At 33.7% G+C, this 22186-nt stretch overlaps 1 protein-coding gene across 5 annotated transcripts in view; it reads left to right on the forward strand.

The window, feature by feature from the left end:
* LCOR (ligand dependent nuclear receptor corepressor) overlaps positions 1-22186 on the forward strand; it is a 126202-nt gene that overhangs the window by 93545 nt on the left and 10471 nt on the right. The gene's annotated exons all lie outside the window — the stretch shown is intronic.

The following is a 22186-nucleotide window of genomic DNA, read 5'->3' on the forward strand; positions in this document are numbered from 1 at the left end:
TGTGATCCTTGCTAGAACTTAAAGCTTGTATTACATTTGTAAGTTTTGAGAATGATAAATTGAAATTTCTGCTTAAATTCAAAATTTTTGTAGTTATCAACTACATACTAGTTAGTTAGGTGCCTCTTTATTATATAACTGTCTCCCCCTTAGTTTTGAACCACCTACTTTTGCTTTTTGATATCTTTTACCTATATGAATGCCAGAGGACATTTTTCACATGAGCCATCCTTTCCTCTTTATTCAGGTTACTGAATAATAGAAGATTGACAGTGGACTGAGCATACTCTGTCTTGTGGGAAACATTAAAATTTGATGAGTGGAGTCTTAGCTTTGATGAAGTAGTAGACCATTTTCTTTGTTACTTGTGACCTTCCTTTACAATTAATGGCTTTTTGTTATTACCTATGGCCAGACTAGTGCTATCAAAAGCTTAATGGTCTTAGCGAAACAGCCCCACTAGTTAATGGGTTACTACATTGTGTGGGCCAGAGAAATTATTCATATAAAAATGGTCTTCAAACTTCACCAAAAGAAAAAAGATAGTTTTATGGTGCATGGAATACATATCCCCAGATCTTTGTTTGTTTGTTTGTTTGTTTTTTAGCATTAAGTCTGGTTACAACCAAGCAGGTTATGTGAATATGGCAATTGAAGGGAAACTGGAGAGAGATTCTGTGCAATTAACCCCTTTTTCTCCAAAATGACCTTGCTTTAGCCTTTAAAAAAAAAAAAGTTATAAATACCCTGTAGCATAGCACTATAGATGTGAATCCTAACTCTTATGAAGGAGATGGAGATGGGGGGAGGGGATGGGAAGGGGATACAAATATGTAGGCTTTTGAGAGAAATTAGGTTGGGATAAAGATGGGATAGCTTAAACATTTTGTCCTAAACTCTGAAAACTAGGAAGAGGACATACTGTGATACGGTTGAGCCATCTACATTTTTTGAGTCAAAAATCTAGATTCTTTTTATAGCCATTTGTGAGAAGCATCTAGATTAATATATGTTAAATTGGCAAACTTCAAAATATATGATTTATATAAAAATTACTGATACTATAACTTGTTGGAGGGTACTTTTAAGTTTTCTGGTTGATTTATAGCTATGTGTTGAAATAGCTAAAAGAGATTTTGCAGAAGCCTAAAAGTAAGCACTTTTAGTTAATCACAGATTAATTGGATGGAGCAAGTATTGTAGTCATATTTAATCTATATTATTTGTATGTAAAAATTGAGCTGTTTATCTTGTCTTAGGCTGTTATTGAACGGTCTTAAGGTAATTATTTTTAGACACTGGAAATGACCCTGTACACACATACCAAAAAAACAAAAACAAACCAGTTACACATATTCAACAATCCATACCTCTTAGACTTGTAGATTTGTCTTGGGCAAAGAATTTGTGAAACTATTACCAGTATTAGTGCAGTCTTGGGTTTCTTGTTCTGCATAATTGCTCCCTTTCTCAGGTATCATCCTGAAAACACTAATTTAAAAATAATCTCTTTAGAGATTAATTTCTCAGTGGATAGTGTGGAAGGGGCTGGACATAGGACACTGATACAGTAGAACAGACTACAGCAGTTACTAGCCAAATGAAATTGAGATCTAAACTATTTTCTGCCCCCATCAGAAAAATGGGGACATCTACCAATTGAGTTTAATAAATACTTGGTGCTGCACTTCTAAAAAGACTTTTCTTTTTCAAAGGTGATTTGTTTTTCTTTATTGTTGGAAGCACGAGCAGTACATTTTACTGTCACTATTAAAGCACTTGTCTGACATTTTTAAACTACTGGAAAAGGGATAATTCAGCACTTTTTCTGTTACAACACTAAAGTCTTAATTTATTTTGTCTTCAGAGTCTTAGGTACTGTAAGATTTAGAGTGATTAAAAAAAAAAGCAAACCATCTCCTAATCTGGGGTCAGATCACATTTATATAAATAAATCTTTGTCTTAAGGAAAAAAAGATAACATAGTATACCTTCCAGGCAACTCTAGTGTTTGCTTGATCTTCCTCTCATTTCACTAAGCTATTTTAGAGCTTAGGAATTTGGATCTGAGAGGAAATGAGGGGAAAATTCCCCCAAATGAAAAATTGTGTCAGATCATTATTGTCGCTAGGAAAATGGGTAGGGATTCTCTCTCCCTTTTATGTCTTCAGGGAATGAGCAGTATTTAGTATCTTTGGCTGAAATTCAAGCCTTTTTACCATGTAAATTTTTAATATTTGCTCACTGACATGCTTTTTACATCAGAGGACTGAAAAAAAATGAGTCTTAATGTTTTTAAGTTGTGGAATGGTATATTTCTAAAATGAAGGGGGGTGGGGAAATAATTACCTAGGTTAGAATACCAGCATTAGTCAGTTTAAGGAATTTTAGTATGTAATAGCAAAGTGTTTGATTAAAAACCTAATCCTGAATTGCTAGTCTGTAATTAGGTGCTTTCTGATTTAGGAGATAAATAGTCTTTGGTTATTGATATGATCGGTTGTATGCCGTGTTGTCGGAAAACCAGACTTTTAAAGATAGAAACTTTTATCAGATTCCCACTTGTTGCTTGTACTAATGGGATGTATACTTTACTGCAGCTTATTGCTGCTTTGAAAAGAAATGCATACGATATACTTTCGGAGTGTTTGTTCATAATTCTTTATAACCTCCACTTATTAAATTGTCAGACATGGGTATTTTATCAGTCCGATATGTAAAGTAATACTAATGTGCTTAGGAAGCCGACTTGTTCACACTGTTAAGAACCCTCAGGGACAGTTGACACACTCTTCGAACTCAATTCAGGTACTTCTCTACTCTATTCCTAAACCTAGCAGTGACTTGTATCTTTTGTTTTGCTTTTCTTTTGAAGTGCTGGTAGCACATCCTTGATGAATGTCAACTTAAAACTCAGTTCAGGTATCCAGGTATAACTCAGCCAAACGGATTTTAAAGCTGCATATAACTCTCCAGCACACAGTGCCTCAGACACTTATAGTGGCATTCTGTATATTCAGTTATTACTACTGAACAGATAACATGGGGGTTCCTGTTAACAATGTTTTGTAAGAGATGTATGTGTGTATGTGAGTATATATGTGTCTATATATTATATATTTATGTCTATAATATATATACACACACATAGACACACATATACAGTTAAATTATATATTTTAAATGCCACTAATAGCCAGCACAACTAAAGAAAATAACATTCCCAACTGCTTCTATAAATTATATAGAGGCAGTTCCTTAATGTGGCTCTTGCTTCTTCACCATGACTACTACTAAATTCGAGCACTGGTCCTTGGGTGACTGACCTCTACATTCTAGTTATGCAATGTCTTTAGAGAATTCTGTGCACTGGCCACTGTGATGGAACCAATGGGCCAGGAGTGCTTTGAGTTTATTAGTAGTGATTCTGCCAAAGTCGGTGTTACATTATTCAGTATGTAAAAATGTCAAAGAATCAGCAGAGGTGGAGGTGGGGGTGTTTCCTGCATAGAAGCAGGCATTTCCGTCTAATTGGTAGTCTTTAAACTCTTGATCGCAAGATTCTTCTGATGTGAAGTTCTAATTAATCCTTTGCATCTTTAGAAAAGAGATCAGTCTACAAGAGAAAGATAATCTTTAAACATTCATCTTTTAATTTACTGCAGTGTTATCTGTGGTTAACAAAACTGATTATTCCTCTGCTTTATTGTTTGATATCTTACATATGAAAAGAATTCTCTTTCCATTTGTATAACCCATAGTCTTTGAAGATATGAAAAATGGCATTATCAGATTTGTAGAAGCTCAAGTGTCATGAAAAAAATATATAACAGGAACCCCTTTTACTCTTATGGACCTCATTTCAATACTGTTTACAGTTTGACAGAATTGTATAATTTAATATTTCTCTTGTACTGTAGTTTATATTTATTTACAGATTTTTTTGTACTGTGTGATTTGAACTTTTTGTTTCTTGCTATGATCAATGTTTTATGTAGTAGAGCACTTATGATCACAAATTAAGGTTTTTGGTTTGATTGCACTACATTAATTTTTTTTTAATGCAGTTCTGATTTTTGACTGGACTAAATAAGCTGTGTCTTAATGTATGTGATAAATACTTAAATTTTAATCCATGTGGTTCCCTTCCCCTCCTTTTTTTTTTTTTTTTTTTTTTTTTTCATTTTATGTCAGAAGCGCTAGTTCTTTCGTGCATGTGTAAGATTTAATGGCTCCATTGTATTATTTGACCATGACATTTTGGAAGAACATTCCCAATTGTAATGTTGTGTATGGTAGTTCTCACTGGATGCTAGACTTTTCAAAACCACTATTCTTCTAATAAATTTTGTTGTGAAAAACTTTAAAAGTTTTATTCTTTTACTTTGTATTTAAATGTTCTAAATGGTATGAAATGATAAAACAATGAGTGTTAGAAGTTATACATTATATACAAAATGTGGGAAAAAATTTAATACATTTTTAAGCATAAGTTAGTTTCCAGATGAAAGCCCTTTAGAAGTCATCAAGTTATAGTGTTCAAATGTATCACTCCTAGCCATTACTATACTTGTACGTTTAGCTCTTCTCCAGAGAACTTCTTTTAAAAAGGCATTTAGTGAAAATGAAAACACTATTGTTAGCAAAAACAAACAAATTAAAAGTGAGCTAACTTATTCTTTAGGAACTATATAGATTCATCTTTTTTTTGACAGTAGTACTATATAAAGTGAATTATTTTTAAATGAAAATAATGATTTGCTTGATAATATTTGCTCTTCAGAATGCTATATTCTGCATATGGTCTACAAACAAGAAAAATAGTAACAAGATTTTACACCCCCCCACCAAAAAAAAATATATATATATATACACAATTTCAGTGGAAAGTAGATATTTTCTTATATTTGGGCCAGTAGGGAAAATGTTACATAATAAAATCATGATATATTTATCTTGGCCAATAGGTATATGCAGATTACATAGACTTTGGGTACAAAGGGGATCATGATTTGAAAAGTATCTACAGCATTGGAAATTTTTAGAGGAAGATGTTTCCAGAAAACAGATTTTTCAGTCTTATACTCTTTATTAGGTTTGAATTATTAGTTGAAATAATTTTCCAAGTATTTCAATTTCATTGTTAACTGACCCTGGTTTTGAGTGAAGTGTTATTTATTATGATATATACATGGGTATGTCTGAAAAGATCAATATAGGGCTACACTTGGTACACTAAACACATGTAAAAAATATCCATTGTTTTGAACTTAACATTTGGATAAAGAGACTTTTATAGGCTGGATTTGATTACCTAACCATAATGTAGCTTCAGTGAAAAACTCTTAAGAATTCCAATTATCAAAAAAAGAGTTGTTGGTGTATAACTTAATTAAAAATAAGGGACTGCCTTGTATATTTAAGTAGATGTGGTATGTTGACTTTTTGGCATTTTGTTTGATTTTGTATCTACCTATCTGTAACAATATACTTGCTCTACATTAAACATTTCTGTCTTCTGTACTTCCAGAACTTTTTTTTTTTAATTAGCTCAGTGAAATTTATGCTAGGGAAAATTTTATATAGATAAATCTGAGTTTTATACAGATACATATGTTTTGTCAAATATTTTTCCACCAAACTAGGTCTCAACTATACTGCTAAATAACTTTTTAGGGAACCTTGTCATGGTTTGTTTTATAATATAACTCATAGCCATATTTCCTAGTTTTCTAAATTTAGATTTTCATATTGTAATTTTCTTAAAATGGGTATTCCTGTTTCATTGTCATATTACCCCAAAGTTTTTGCCATAGCAGTTTACTTCTGAAGAGCTTTGTCTTTGTGTGTGTGTGTGTGTGCATGCGTGCATGTGTGTGTATGTATATAGGTTTCCCTTAATTCATCTCTTGTCCATTTAACATAAAAAGTAAATGATAGTTTGACTATAGCCAAACTATTTGTTTTCTTAAAGGTTTGAAGTATTTACTCAATTCAATTCAACATATATGAATTGAATAAACCAGGTTGTATGAATTGTGCTTATTGCTCCAAATAAATAATCCCCTCCCATTTCCCATCCCACACTGCAACATCCTTTCCAGGTGTTTAGGTAGTAGTGGCTAGAGCTGAGCCTAGAATCAGGAAGACATGAGTTTACTCTAGCCTTAGACACTTGCTAGCCATGTGACTGGACAAATTACATAATCTCTTTTTGCCTTAGTTTTCTATTTTGTAAAATGGGAATAATAGCACCTACTTCAGAGGATAGTTTTGAGGATAAAATGAGAATTTACAAAGTACTTTGCTAACCATAAAGCACTATATAAATACTAGATAATAAGTTTAAATTCGTCCCATTTGTTCTCTGTATTTGCTCCTCAGCATATCCTATTTATCTTTTATTTAGATGGCTTGACTCTGCCATCTAAATCATAAGCACTTTGAGGGCAACAACTAGATCCTTTACCTATTTGTACCTATATTGCTTAAAATCGTTTTTCTTTTGGGGCTCAGTAAATATTTGTAGATATAAATGAGAATAATTTCCAAAACACACTGGGATTAAGTTTAATTAGGAGATAATCCAATCACTTTTAAAATCTAGACAGTTGTATTTAGATTATCACTTTAAATGGTAAATTATCAATTGATACTTAGCTTCCATTTCCATTTAATTTTAAATGTAATTAATGAAGGGAAATATGAATGAAGTCAGTGTTGTTCATTGTGAACAGAACTAGCATACTTCTGCCCAGTTAACAAGGATTTACTGAAGCCTTTACAGTATACCCTAGACACTTGTACTAGTGATAGGGAAAATAAATATCTGCACTGAAGACATTGTCTGATAACTCTAGGTGTGGAAGAAACCCTGAATTTTTAAAAGTTATATAATGCCAATGGAATGTACGCTTTGGCTGGACTTGCACCAAGGTGGAGAGGCTTTAAGAATGGGTCTAGCAGCAGTTGGTTCATAGGGTGATGATTTTTAAAAATTTTTCATAAAAGCAATTTTTTGAGACCATCTAGTAAATGATAGAGGCCTTGCGATTTGCTTGTGTGTCATTTGCCATGGTAATGAAATCATAAATCCTTGAAACATTAAAGTGATTCCACAAACATATCTATTCATTCACTAATCTTTGACCACAAGGAATTTATACTCTAGTTGGATAGTCAGCAAAGCCTTTTCCACTCACTTAACACATGTATTATAGACTCTTCTCTCTTACACACTCGCTGTTAGCCAAATTGACGTAATTGGTAGATTTCTCCATATCTTTGCACAAGCCTGTGTTTGAATTTTCTTCATTTCTCTCTTAAAATAATTAATCTCTCCTTTTAGAAGTTTTTCATGATCACCCAAGTTGTTAAATCTTCCTCCAAAAAGTTTACTTGTATTTCTTTTGTATATACTTTACATTTCTTTGTGTATGAACATATTGATCCTTCTACTCCCATAAAATGTAAGCTGCTTTAGGGCAAAGGACTACTTTGGGACCCTATTCCCAGTGTCTGACATGTAGCAGACATGGCAAATGCTTATTGAATTGCTTGCCAGATACATGAAGAATGTATCTGGCACTAAATCAGAATTTTCTAGGTCTGCCAACAACTAGATGAGTAATAATAGACAAGTAATGTAACTTCTCTAGTTTTCAATTTGCCCATTTGTAAAATGAAATTAAGGCTAGAGAGATCATCTCCAAAATAGGGGTTTTCTAATTATCTCCAGAATTATGTGATCAGCAGTCAGATCAGATTGGGAAGATGGATTGTATCTTCCCTTCCATCCCTACTAGGCAATCATGGGTTTGTCTCCAATATAGCTATTCTACCCTACAAAAGTTCCTTTATTCCCTTATTTGACTTCTTTTTTTTAAGGTGCCCCAGCCAGTTGATTGTATTAGCTGAGCCAGAAAAATTATTTCTTGCCAACTTTGCCTTAACCCTTATATCCTATCTGCCAATCATCATGATAGAAGATTTTGTGCCCCTGGGCAGTGGTCCTTGGATAAATCTCTTCCCTTGCCTTTTCAGTCTCACACCATTTTTTGATGGAATGAGGTTATATTGCCTTTTCTTCAAACTCATATCGCCTCTGAACTTCCCTTTTTCTGTGAGTCAGTCACCTAGGTTTCAACCTTGGTATTATCCTTGACTCTTCACTTTCCATCACCATACAGATTGAGTCAGTTGTCAAATGTTGTAATTTCAATCTCCACGTTTTTTATGTGTGTGTTTCTTTTCACATTCCTACCTCCCCCCTTTCCTATCAGGATCTCATCAAGTCTTTTTTTTTTAATAGCATTTTATTTTGTGCCAATTACATGTAAAGACAAATTTTAACATTCATGTTAAAAAATTTTCAACTTCAAATTTTCTCCCCCACCTCCTCCATTTCTCTAAGATAGTAAGTAATTTGATATAAGTTATATATGTGTAATCATGTAAAACATTTCCGTATTAGTCATTTTGTAAAAGAAGAAACACCCCCAAGGGGGGGGGGAAACACACACAAAAAAGTGAAAATAGTTTGTTTTGTTGTGCATTCAGATTCCGTTCTTTCTCTAGACTTTCTCTGCTACTATTAACATTTTTAATAATGAATCCTTTGGAATTCTTGGATCAATGTATTACGGAGAATAGTTAAGTCATTCATAATTGACCATTATGCAGTGTGTTGTTACTCTGTATAATGCTCTTCTGGTTCTGCTAACTTCACTTTGTATCACATCGTGTAAATCTTTCTGAAATATGTCTATTTACCATTTCTTATAGTATTATGTTATAACTTGTTCAACCATTTCCCAATTTATGGGCATCCCTTCAATTTCCAAATCTTTTCCACCACAAAAAGAGCTTCTATAAAAATTTTTATACAAGTTTTGTCTTTCTCCCCTTCTATTCTTTTAAAAAATCTTTTTGAGATACAGACTTTGTGGTGTTGCTAGATCAAAGAGTATGCAGAATTTGATTGCCCTTTGGATATAGTTCCAAATTGCTTTCCAATGTGGTTGGATCAGTTCACAATTCCACTAAGAATACATTAGTGTCTCAATTTTTCTACTCCTTCATCATGTCTTGACAGATTATAAATGTGTCTATTTATTCAGTCATTCTCCTCTCCAATCTATTTTCCACACAGCTTCTAAAGTGATTTGCCTAAATCATGAATTTGACCTTTACTCAAACTTTAGTGGCTCTTTATGAATCCTTTTAAAATTCTGTGTTTTGGGTATTTTATAAGTACAGCTACATATGTATATAATTTATAAACATACATGTGCATACTAGAAATATGTATTCCCAAATTTTTACTAATAAGGATGCAAAATCAGTTGAGTGGTCAACTACAGAATTTTTTATTTTTCTTCTGTCCTTGACATTCCATGTATTAGAGTAATTGTGCAGTAAAGAGAATAGAAAAGTATGTAAATAAAAATTGGTTGAGAACACAAAGCACAAAAAGAAGTATGTAATTTCTATTAAAATATATTGCTTTAGAGGTCAAGTCAAAGAAACAAACATTAAATGCCTACTGTGTGCCAGCCACTACGAATGCCAGGGATATAAAGAAAGGCTAAAAACAGCCCCTCACATGTAATTTGGAGAGACAACATGCAAATAATTGCACTGAAGCCTGCCAAAAGCTCCTGTGAAAGAATCACTTGTTTCTAGAAATATTGAGATTTTGGCAGGGTAAACCATTGGCCCATCTGGCCTCAGGTAACTTAGTTATTGTGTGACCCTGGACAGGTCAGTTAGGCTTTTTTTTTTGCCTCAGTTTCCTCATTTGTAAAATGAGCTGCAGAAGGAAATGGCAAACCACCCTGGTATCTTTGCCCAAAAAAACTCCAAGTGGGTCATGAAGAGTTGGACGTGACTTAAATGATGAGAAACACAAACATCAAGGCTATAATAACTACAAATGATAGTGGATGGAGAATATTACATAATTTTGTTGAAATTGATTTGCAGGTGTGGATTTGTGTTGTTTTCATTGCATAATTTTAGATTCTAGGAATATTATCCAACCAAAAACATTTTTCTCTTTTGAGACATATAGCAATTTTTTTTTTCATCAAACATTTAGTCTTGAATAATAAAAGCAAGCGAAAATCTTTGTTGGGGTGCAAAGGAATGTTTTGTTTCTTTTGCTCTCCTCTCTAAGATCCTTGTTCCTCTCCCTCATTCACTTGTAAGTCCCACCCTAAAGAAGCTTACAGAAGCATTCTAGCTAGTGAGGGTTAGAGGAAAATATAAGTATATAATCAAATGATAAAAATGTGTTGTACAATTAAGGTGTACTTACATAAGGTCAGAAAGCAGAGGAAATGTGATTCAGAGGAGTTTGAGGAGGTGCAGCATGAATTGAAGGCTAAGTAGGATTGCATGAACAGCGATGAGAGGGAGGGCTGAGCAACCCAAATCTAAAGTAGAAATGAACGCAATACATCCATGGGCTGTCGAGACAAGTTCTTAATTGGAGCAAAGGGCATTTATGTGGGATATTTATGAGAGAATCATCGGATTCACTGTTGCTGAACACATTGCCTTGCATATAAAAATCAGCAAGCACCTACAATGTACTGTACTAAGTACTAGGGGATACAAGAAAGGCAAAAATGCAATCCTTGTTCCCAAAGGAAGTTATGTTAGGCAGAATTTCTAGAGTTGAATTTTTTTTGTTATTATCTAGGAGCTAGAGAAAGCACTAAAGATTACAAGGTGGATATGGTTCATCAATAACCAATTGTTTCTGAAAAACTTCCTTAAGACTAAAGTACGAGTTTAAAGGGATCCTATTTAAATATTGATTCCATGGCGTTATACATCTATGTAGAAATTTATTCTCTTCTAAAATGATCGTGTACTATTTTTAAGTGGAAATTGTGCTAATTATTGTTATTAAAATGTTAAAGCTAATAATTATTCTTTAACCCTTTTTGTTAAATGTCTTTCATGTACAAGGGGTATTCTATTTTCCTGGGAATGCAGCTTTGAAAAATGGTCCAGCCCTTGCCCTCAAGGCCATGACAGTATATAGCAGGATCTTACCTGTACAGATAAGGGATATGATGTGTATGATGGTGGGAAAATCATTCATAGCTAGAGTCGTACTGATTAGACCTCCTGAGAGAAGCAGCACCTAATCTGGCCTTGAAGGAAGAAAGTATTTCTTACAACTATCACAGATAAGAAAGAAATGTGTTTCATACATTCTCTTTTCCCTCAAACCCACAGAAATACTTAACTTTGCCATTTCTATTAAAATAGGACCCACCATTATTCCAATCTCTAGTTTGAAACTCCAGGGCTCTCTTTAACTATCCTAACTCCACTCCCACACCACAAAGCTGTTCATTTGAAACTCCAAAATCAGAATGCTTCCAAACACAAAACCAGGATTTCATTTGAAACTATCAATCTTCACTTCTTACTCAATTAAAAAAAAAAAAAAAGTACATAATAAATTACAACAAATATATATATATATATCAACAAAAATAAAGCATATTGAAAAAATTAGCATATTTAAGCAACATGAATCTGCACAGTGAAATATATTTACTTTTCTGTCAGGAGAGGGATTCATTTTAGAGATGAACTACTCTCTGGAGATACCCTTCCCTTGTGAGCTCTTAAGCCTTTTAAGATTGTGTTAATTTAGGTGGCCAAATTAGGAACTCAAAAGAATGAATTTCAAAGACTGCTTCAGACAGTTAGCTTTGTGGCCCCATGCAAGTAACTTACCTTTTCTCAGCCATATTTTCCTCATCTGTAAAATGGAGATAATAATATACTTACTGCTTAAAGCGCTGTGTGGATCAAATGAATTGATGTTCTAAAACACTTTAGAAATTTTAAAACATTAAATGCTAGCTATTATTATTGCTACTCTATTTATAATGTTGCTAGCCTTGTCTACATTGTTTACTTGCTTCTGTTCACCTCACTTGGTATAAATTCATGCTACTCAGATTCTCTGAAATCATCTTTTTTTTTAAAAATCATTTTTATAGACCTATGTTAACTTCATTACATTTCTATACCACACACAGTATATTCAGCCATTCCTCAATTGTCTGAGGCAATATAAAGTATGACATATTCTAATTATTTTATTTTTTTTTTTCCTTATTTAATCCCTTACCTTCAGAATCAGGAAATATGTTTTGCTTGTGACTAGTTACTCCCTATTATTATCTCCATCCCAACTCCATTTTTCTCCTGTTGACTTTGATGTTTGTGTGTGTAATCCGCCTTTCTGTCTTTCAGATAAGAGGTTCACTTGCTGCCCACTTGACCTGCCCCTTCTTTCATGTTTGTATAGTCTTCTCATTCATTCCAATTAGGAGAAATAACAAGTTCTATTTCTTTATAGTTTATTCCTCTTACTCGCAAATCTTCAGAATAGAACCAATTCACCCCCAGAATCTGTTTTTCTTTGGTAACATCTTCAAATTGGTAGAGTTAACAATCTTGTGGTACTCTTGTTTCTTTCTCCTCTTATTAGATGGTTGGTTCTACAGATTTAACATAACATACATCTTCTAGTTGTCCAAAACAATTTACTTTGCTGGTTCTCTGGGCTTGTGGGTTTGTATTACAAAATTTCTATTCAGCTAAAGCTTAATAAAGTGTTTTGATGCACTCTCATTCATTAAAAGTTCATTTTTTCCCCACCATCCCCACCCTCATGTTACTTTATTCTTTGCCAGGTCTAGTTTGATCCTGACTATAGTTCCTTGCTGATTGAATTGCTTCTTTCTGACTGTTTTTAGTATTTTTTTCTTTGATGAGGGAAATTTAGGTTTTAGTGGTGACATTCCTATGACTTTTAACTTTTGGAGTTCTTCAAAGGAGGTGATTGGTTAATTTTTTTTCTTGACTTTGCCCTATGGTAATACTAGATCTGGGATCTGGATGTGTGTGTGTGTGTGTGTGTGTGTGTGTGTGTGTGTGTGTGTGTGTGTGTGTTTTCCAGAGAGTCCAATAATTTTTTTTTTTTTAACTGTAGTAGAGTAAAAACAAATCTTTTTTCAGACTTATAAAGTAGCTCTGAAAGAGTAGCCTCCCCCAGTCACCAAAAAACCCAGGTGTCTTTGAAGAATAATATTTTTCTTTTATCCTTAGGCAAATTCACCATGACTTTTCAGTTTCTTAAGAATTTCTTTTCCAGATTCCCAGAGCCTTATCACTTAGTAGAGTGGCAGCATCCCATTCTCCTCAGAGTCTGGTGATTCTTAAATATCTCTAATTGAATTGTTTTCCAATTTGGTTGCTTTTTGACATCAAATGTGTTATATTTTCTTTCCTCCCTCCCCCCATCCTTTTATTTTATTTCTTTTTTTCTACTACTTTTTTTATAATAGCTTTTTATTTTTCAGAATACATGCAAAGATAGTTTTCAATATTCACCCTTGCAAAACCTTGTCTTCCAGATTTTTCTCCCTCCTCTAGAGAGCAAGTAAAATTAGGTTACACATGTGCAATTCTTCTAAACATATTTTCCACATTTATCATGCTGCACAAGAAAATCAGATCAAAAGAGGAAAAATGAGAAAGAAAAAAAATAAGCAACCAACAATAACAAACAAGGTGAAAATACTATGTTGTGATCCACATTCAGTCCCTATAGTCCTCTTTCTGGGTGTAGATGGCTCTCTTCATAAGAAGTGTGTTGGAATTGGCCTGAAACCTCTCATTGTTAACACAACATAGTCTTGTTATTATTGTGTACATTGTTCTCTTAATTCTACTCATTTAGCATCAGTTCATGTAAATCTCACCAGGCGTTTCTGAAATGATCCTTCTCATCATATCTTATGGAACAATAATATTCCATTATCTTCATTTACCATAACTTATTTATATCTTCTCCAACTGATAGCATCTGCTCATTTTCTAATTCCTTGCCCTCTACAAAAAAGGCTGCTACAAACATTTTTGCACATATGGGTCCTTTTCACATTTTTATGATTTCTTTGGGATATAGACCCAGGAGAAACATTGCTGGATCAAAGGATAAGCACAGTTTGATATATATTTTTTTGGGTATAGTTCTAAACTGCTCTCCAGAATGGTTGGATCAATTCACAACTCCACCACAAATATAATAATGTCTCAATTTTCCCACATCCTCCCCAACATTTATAATTTATCTTTTCCTATCATCTTAGCCAATCTGAAAAGTATGAGGTGGTATCTCAGAATTGTAGTTTGCATTTCTCTAAAGCAAGTAGTGATTTAGAGCATTTTTTCATAGGACTAAAAATGGCTTTAATTTCTTCATCTAAAACCATCCTTTTATTTTCTAAAATGTTTGCTCTGGATCAGAAGGACCTGAGTTCAAATGTGACCGTAGACATTTACTGGCTGTGTGACTCTGGGCAAGTCATTTAATCTCAGTTGCCTCTGAAAAAGAGTTGGGGGATGACTCATTAAAAATAAATAATATGTTTGCTGTTTCATAGATCACTGGTTTCTGTTTGGTCTATTTTAATTTTCAGGGATTTCAAATCTAGCCTAAGGTTTATCACTTTTCTAAGATTCTTACTCTCCTCTTACATTTTTATTTGATTTTTAAAAATCTCTTTCATCATTTCTTCTAAGTATTCATGTAGTCCTTGTGGAAATCCCTTTTTCATTTTGAGTATATGTTGTTGCTGTGGCAGCATGGACCCCTTGAGGAATTCTAGATTTATAATAACTTTTGATGGTCATTTTCTCTATAATTTATTCCTTTCTCCTATTTCTTTGTTTGGAGGTTTGAGCCGGGGCAGGCTTTACCTGTTCCTGTGATTTTGGGTGGAATGGTCAACTCTGTTTGTGCTCACCTTGGATCTTCCCAGTGTCTGTACTGGCCACATTTTGGGGTTAGCATACCCCAGATCTTTGGCTTTCTTCAAAACCATCTCTGGTCTATTTAGGGCAGAGTGTTAGGGACTTTAGAGTCCCTGATTTAAAGACTCAGACTGCTCTTATCACTTAGCAGTGCAATAATCTGTCATTTCCCTGGGCTTCCATGGTTTCCATGCTGAGGCTTTTAAATCACTCTGGAGTTTTTTCAGTGGAGCTCTCTGCCCTCACCACCTGTGGATGCCAAGAGAACCTTTCAGGTTTCATGTACCCTTGCCTATTTCTGTTTGTAATAAGGAACTATCCTGTGCCAAGACCCGCTATGCCTTCCTTTTTGCTGCCCTAGAGCATCTGGCTAACCTTCTAGCACACCTTTAGAATGGAAGAGACCATTCCATTCTACTTTGTCAGTGAATTTCTTCTTCATTATTTGCTTCTGATATGAATTTATGGGTTTTGCTAGAATAGGTATGTGGAAGGTGGAAGGTCTGCTTCCAATCAGGTTGCTATCTTGAGGCCAAAAACCTTATCCAAATCTTATGTTTTCTATTTCCAATGTATTCTGTTTCTTTCTCACTACCTGCATAACCACCACTGAATTCAGGTTCTCATCACTTCTTGCTTATATTGTTGGGGTGACTTCCTAGTTGGTTTCCTTCTTTCTTTATACTGAACCATCCTTCCTGAAATTGCCAAAGTGATTTTCCCAAAGTGTTGGTCTGATGATGTCATTCAATAAATTTCATGGGTTCCCTTTTCATTTGTAGAATAAAATACAATCTTCCTACTCTTAAAGTTCTTCACAACCTAATTAACCAGTCTACTTTATACTTCTCTTCTTTTCCCATCTGCAGCCTAACTGACTTCCTTGCTGTAACTCAAGAACAACACTCCATCTCTGTGTCATACTGCCCATCCTTTATGCCTAGAATACACTTTCTACCTCATTTCTGCTTCACTTCTTTCAAGGCTCAACTCGTGCATTACCTTCTGCTCCAATCTTTTCCCGATCTTCTCCAACTGCCAGTGTCTGCCCTCCTTATATTATGTTTATTTTGTATTTGTCCTATACATACAGGATATTATTTCTTCTTCCCCAAAGAATGTAAGTTCTTTGAGAACTATTTTTTTTTCTTTGAATTCTGAGATTTAGTATAGTGCCTGGCACATAGTAGGTACTTTAAAAATATCTATTGACTGATTTCTTACTTGATGGTGGGAGAAGTTAGTTAGTAATCTAATTTCACTGAGAGAGAAATAAAGCTGGAAAAAGTGGGTTCTAGCCAGATTGTGAAGAGATCTAAATGTCAAGTTGAGGAATTTGTGTTTTGTGTTAGAAGCAGTAGGAAACTTTCTAACTGACCAGGTGTGTCACAGCTAGATTATTTTTTAAAGAAATTGTTAGCTGTATGAAATACAGATTAGAGAAAGGAGATGCCCAAGGGTTTAAGGAGACCACTTAAATATTCCAAGCAAAAGCTAACAAGTGCCTCGAACAAGGCTAGTTGCATTACGAGTGAAAAGATAGGGTGGATACATTTTTAGACATTATATGAGCATTTGACAGTTGTTTGAACTTGGAGGAAATGGGAAGATTTTATTTAGCCTTTGAACCTGGATTGATGGATAGTGATTGATATTAAAAGAAATAAAGTTGAGAGCAGGAACAGGTTTAGAGAAGATGATTATGAGTTGTTTGGATATGATTGATATGAGATACCAACGGAATATCAAAATTGATATGATCACCAAACCAGTAGAAGTACAGAACTGAACTTCCAATGAAATTGAGGTGATATCCAAAACCAAAAGAGCAAAGTCTTAGGGGACTTCCATCAGAGTTTCTGGACAGTTTAAGAAATGAAGTGTAAATATTGTCATCTTCATTTACATATAAGACAACTGAGCCTCAGAGAAGGTCAGTGATTGACAAGCAATTAATGAAGGGCAAAACTAGGATTTGAATCCATTTCATTTGTTGCCAGGTGCTGTACTCTTTCTGCTATATGGCATTACTCAAATAGATTTAAAAAAAAAAAAACTAAAAGAGACAATAGTTGTTGAGATGATATGTGATCTACTGGGTTAGAATTAGCAATGAATACATGTACAAAGGTTAAAAAGTATTGATTTTTATAAAGTGAAGCAACTTACTTTGTTTTTTTTGAGAATAAATTAAATTTAATTACAGGGTATTATTTAACTATAGCATTTGTTAAAAAAAAAAAAATGCTACAGAAAGTTTTGTGACCCTGCTCTTGTTGTGTGTAGCAGAGTTCAATTTCCCTTCATTTTTCTTTCTATTCCTTATGCCTAATACAGTGTCTTTCACATAGTAGATACTTTATAAATATTTATTAAATGTCATTTACATTGATATGTTCATTTGAAAATTTTCAGATTTTGTCATCTTAAGAGTATTTTTTTTTTTTTTTAAGGCTGGGTGAGTTCTGCCTCCTTTTTTTGTCTACTCAGGCTTCTGAACTGTCTTCCAACAACCCAACAAAGGCTACTTTCCAACAAAGGCATACCCTGACAGTGTTTACCCTGGTTTTTCTGTGGAGAATAACTGCAGTCAACTACATTCTTTTGTATCAGGGAACTCAGGGACACTTGTTCTTATACCTCTAACTAGATAGGAAATATACATTATGGAGAATAGACAAATACTGGGGAAATATAAGGGAGAGGGGGGAAGGGTTTTTGGTGTAATTGATTCAGCTGTGTTAAGGGGGAAAAAGGAATAATGGACCACAATTATCAAGGATAGTCCAGTCCCCATTTCCCCCATTTTATAGATGAGGACACTGAGCTGCAAATTAGTGAAGTGACTTAACTAGGGTACACAGATAGTAAGTAGCTGAAAATTCCTCCTCCACTTTGTTCATATTTTATCATTTCCCCTTGTCTGCAAGTTCCCTAAACACACTTTAGGAAAGATTCTTTGAGAATATAGGATAATTTATTAGTTTACAATTGCTGAGATCTTGGGTTGGAAATAATAATAAATGCAGATGTAAGATTTAAAAGATGCATTTTCTATGGCATTCTTCCTAAGTAGTATAAAAGAAGGCTATCTCCATGATCCTTCTAAAAATCATTACTCTGAAGGATTATGGTTCTAGGATTATTTAAATGCATTTGCAAAATGTTTGTATGACATTCTTATTTGTGTGTGATTTAAACAAATTGATTAAGTTTAAATTTGAAGAGATTTCTACAACTTTTCTACTATTTGTAATAACTTTATCATTAATTTACCAGAACATATGTGGGCAACAGAAATAAATGTATCTGGAGGAAAATCAATGAAGTTTTATCTTTATTGAAATTTTATTAGTTCTTCAATATTTATCTCTATTTGCCTTTTTCTCTGTTTTTACTACAAATTTTATTGGAAAGAAGCTAAGCTACTGCAGAAACCAAAATAACATTGGAGGTTCAATGAAGGGGAGATGGGCAAAATCTGTAATTGTTGTGATAACTGAAGTAATCTTTCAACCTTTTCTTTTAAAATTAAAGCTGTTTAAAACTTATGTTTAATATAAATATAAAGAATAGTAGAAGACTTGGTGTTTATCAAAACTGACAGGCCACATATATAGAGTACATATTTTGTACTACAGACAATTCTAGTAAAGAGCAAAACTTTAGAATATGTTTTTCTTCTCCCAGCTCTGAAAAACTTAGATTCTCTATTGAGGTTAATGCCATGGAAATAAACAAGTAAAAATTCTTCTTTCTTTTCTTTGACAAGAATAGCCAAAAAACTCAGGAAAGGGGGACAGAAGTACATTGGTTTTGATTTCAAATGATTACCTATCCTAGCTGCTTTGTGGGACATAGAGTGGCTTCTAAAAATGCAAAGCTTAAGCTTGAACAAGAGATATCCTTTTGTTTTTTATTATAAGTATAATAATCTCTATATCAAGAAAGAAAATTTACTAAGATGTCTACTCAAGTAAAGTATCAAGTGGGATTTAAAAAATTTCTCTAGCTTTTATTTCACTTACAGAATTTTAATCTTCATTATTTATTCTTCTCAGAACACTAAAAGTTTGCTTCAATTTTTGTTCTGGTACAAATAATATCTCACTCAAATTTAGGAAAACTAATATTAAAACGATTAGAGAACAACCCTGATAGGTTGGTTTGAAATTACTCATTTGAGATATTTCTTTAAAAGTAAATAAAATCGTTCTTAGTTTTCTTTTTGACTTTATATTTTACAAGGATTATTTTGAATTCAGCAGACACACATTAAAGCTAACATAAAGCTAAAAAACATTGTACTAGTTACTAAATGGACCCCTCTTCTTATCCACTTTTCAGTGTAGCCTGTGGATTTTTTGAGATGGAGTAATTTGCTGATAGTTAGGAGTAAGATGACTTTCTGTATTTCTCAGAATCAAAAATTGGGGCAAATATTCTTTAAAAGAATTCTTTTTTTTTTTTTTTTGATAAATGTTTTTATTTATTCTATTAAATATTTTCCAATTACAAATAGAAAAAATTTTTTAACATTCATTATTTAAAAGTTTGAGGTCTAAATTCTCTCCCTCCACTCCTTGAAAAGACAAGCAATTTGATCTCAATTATACATATTAAGTTATGCACATATTTCCTTCCATATTAGCCAAGTTGTAAAAAAAAAACCTAAAAAAGCCAGAAAATATTTTTTAAAAGTATACTTCATTCTGCTTTCAAAATTCATCAATTCTCATTCTAGAAGTATATAGCAATTTTTTTTCCCCTCCATGGGTCACAAAGGGTTTTGTTTTAAACAAGCTTTATTCAAAGTAAACTTCTTTTTTTTTTTTTTTTTTTTTTTTTTTTTGAGAGAACTGCCTCAGGACTATACAGTTGCCATAGCATAGGATAAAGGGAAAACTGACAAGTGTCTTTCCCTAGAATGTTCAAGAATATGCTCGTCTATAGACCTACAAAGGGTGCTAGGACACAATTAAGTATTTTCTTCATAGAGGGCTAGTGAAAATTATCACATTTGAGAAAAGTATGCTTACTATTCCAATAGTGCCTATGGGGAGGAATCAAAATGAATTATGTTTTAACTACAGCCTATTTCTAATCTCCCTGATGGTAACTATCTTTTGCTTAGTTGAATACTTCTTCCATCTGCCATGCTCCCCTGCCATTTTTAAAGATGAATTCCCTATAGCCTTTTTTTTAGAGTTTTTTTTTTAAGCTTTTAGCTGCTGAGATCTGGCAATTCCACAAGTCATTTGCTACCTCTATAAAAATTGCTGTTGTTTTCTCATCTCTGATTTTGTTACAACATAAACAGGATGAATACTTCTACATTACTAGTTAAGTCTTTATCCCTAGGCCCTTCACACTAGGGGTCCTCAAACTACAGACCTGCAGGCCAGATGCAGCAGCTGAGGACGTTTATCCCCCTCACCCAGGAGTAGGAAGTCTCTTTATTTAAAGGCCCACAGAACAAAGTTTTTGTTTTTACTATAGTCCGGCCCTCCAACAGTCTGAGGGACAGTGAACTGGCCCCCTATTTAAAAAGTTTGAGGACCCCCTGATGATGAGGGGAGGGATCATCATTCAAATCAAGGCACAGGTGGATTCAGGTATTGCTCCTGCAGACCACGTCTGTTCTGATATGCCTCCTCACCCACCAGGAACGAGGCCATTTTGGGGGGGCCATATGAGATTGAGCCCCTGTCCACTCTGGAAGCAGGCTGGATGTCTACTAAGGTCTGGAAAAGTGAGGGATCGTACTCCCAAGATGGCCAGACAGGACAAGATGAAAGAAGAGTTGGCATACTGAGTAAGAGGCAGGTGCTTTGTCAGCCTGGTGTCCACCTCTGGCACAAAGGGCTTCACTCCTAAGTTATGACCCCCTGGGAATTCCAAATGCTGATTAGTTGGTATATGGTTTGTTCTGATGTAGAAAGCCTGGAGTGGAACAAAAAATGTCAAATTAAATTAAGTGATTATTGGCTTTGCATAGTGTTAGTCACTGAAACCCACTTTTAACAAGGATTGTAATAATCACTGGATCAAACAGTTTTTTCCTCAAGCAGAAAATTGTTTTCCATTAGGATCACTTGCTTCTTTATGATTTATTTTTAGATACTCTGTAATATATTGTATTGAATTTAGACTTTGAAAAGGTTTTCATAAAGACCAAGGGCTCCTTGGAAAAATTGAATAAATATGATCAAAGGTAAAGTTTTGTTAGTTTCAAACAAAAGATAAAGCTCTAAATGACTAATTCTCACACTTTGGGAAGTTGTTAATAAAAGAATAGAAAGTACTCTATAGAGTTTGTGGAACTACAAGAGAAATTGAAAAGCAAGATTGTAAAATGGGCCAGCAATGTAAAGCAAAATTTTTGATTTCCTTCACAGGCTAATTGTACACTATTTCAAAGTCCAACTCTTTTTATACAGCAAAATAACTGTTTGGACATGTATACATATATTTAACTTATTCTTTAACATATTTAACATGTATTTGTCAACCTGCCATCTGGGGGAAGGAGGGGAAAAAGTTGGAACAAAGGGATTTGCAACTGTCAATGCTGAAAAATTACCTATGCATATATCTTGTAAATAAAAAGCTATAATAATAATTTTAAAAACATGAAAAAGATTTATTTTTAAAAAAAGTACAAAAGTGTTAGCATTAATATGTGTTTGGAAAATTCACTTATTCAAAACATTTCCTTGATAATGAATAAATAATCCATTGTTTTTAGCATTTTATTATGATTCCTTTTCTAGAAACTTGTAGGGAATGAATGGGATAGTTTGAGAACTCTCAGTAGCTGAACATTTGCTCTAGTGTAACCAATGTTCATTGAAAAGATAGATAATGTGTCTTCATTTCTTCATAAAACAAGTCCTAATACTTTTAAAAATAGATAAATGTATTTATTTGGAGTAGAAATAGAAATATAAATTATTAGAAGAATGTTCAGCACCTATTTCTCAAATAGCAAGTCTCAATTCAAGTCCATAGGGTTCATTAGAGGCAGCTGGTGATGGAGGGAATAGGAAATTGGCTCTATCATCAAAAAGAACTGCATGCAAATTAAGCCTCAGATATTTAGCTGTATGATGCTGCATAAGTCACTTCAACTCTCCTTCTGTTTCCTCATTAAAATGGAGATAATAGCACCTATCTTGCAGGATAGTTTTGAAGATAAAGTATTTGTAATATATGCTTAGCCCAGTACCTGGTTCAAAGTATCTGTTGTTTAATCGTTTCAGTCATATCTGACTCTGTGACTCTCAATTGGAGTTTTCTTAGCAAAAATATTGGAGGGTTTGCCATTTCTTTT

This window comes from Sarcophilus harrisii, chromosome 2, assembly GCF_902635505.1.
Source record: "Sarcophilus harrisii chromosome 2, mSarHar1.11, whole genome shotgun sequence".
Taxonomy (NCBI): Eukaryota; Metazoa; Chordata; class Mammalia; order Dasyuromorphia; family Dasyuridae; genus Sarcophilus; species Sarcophilus harrisii.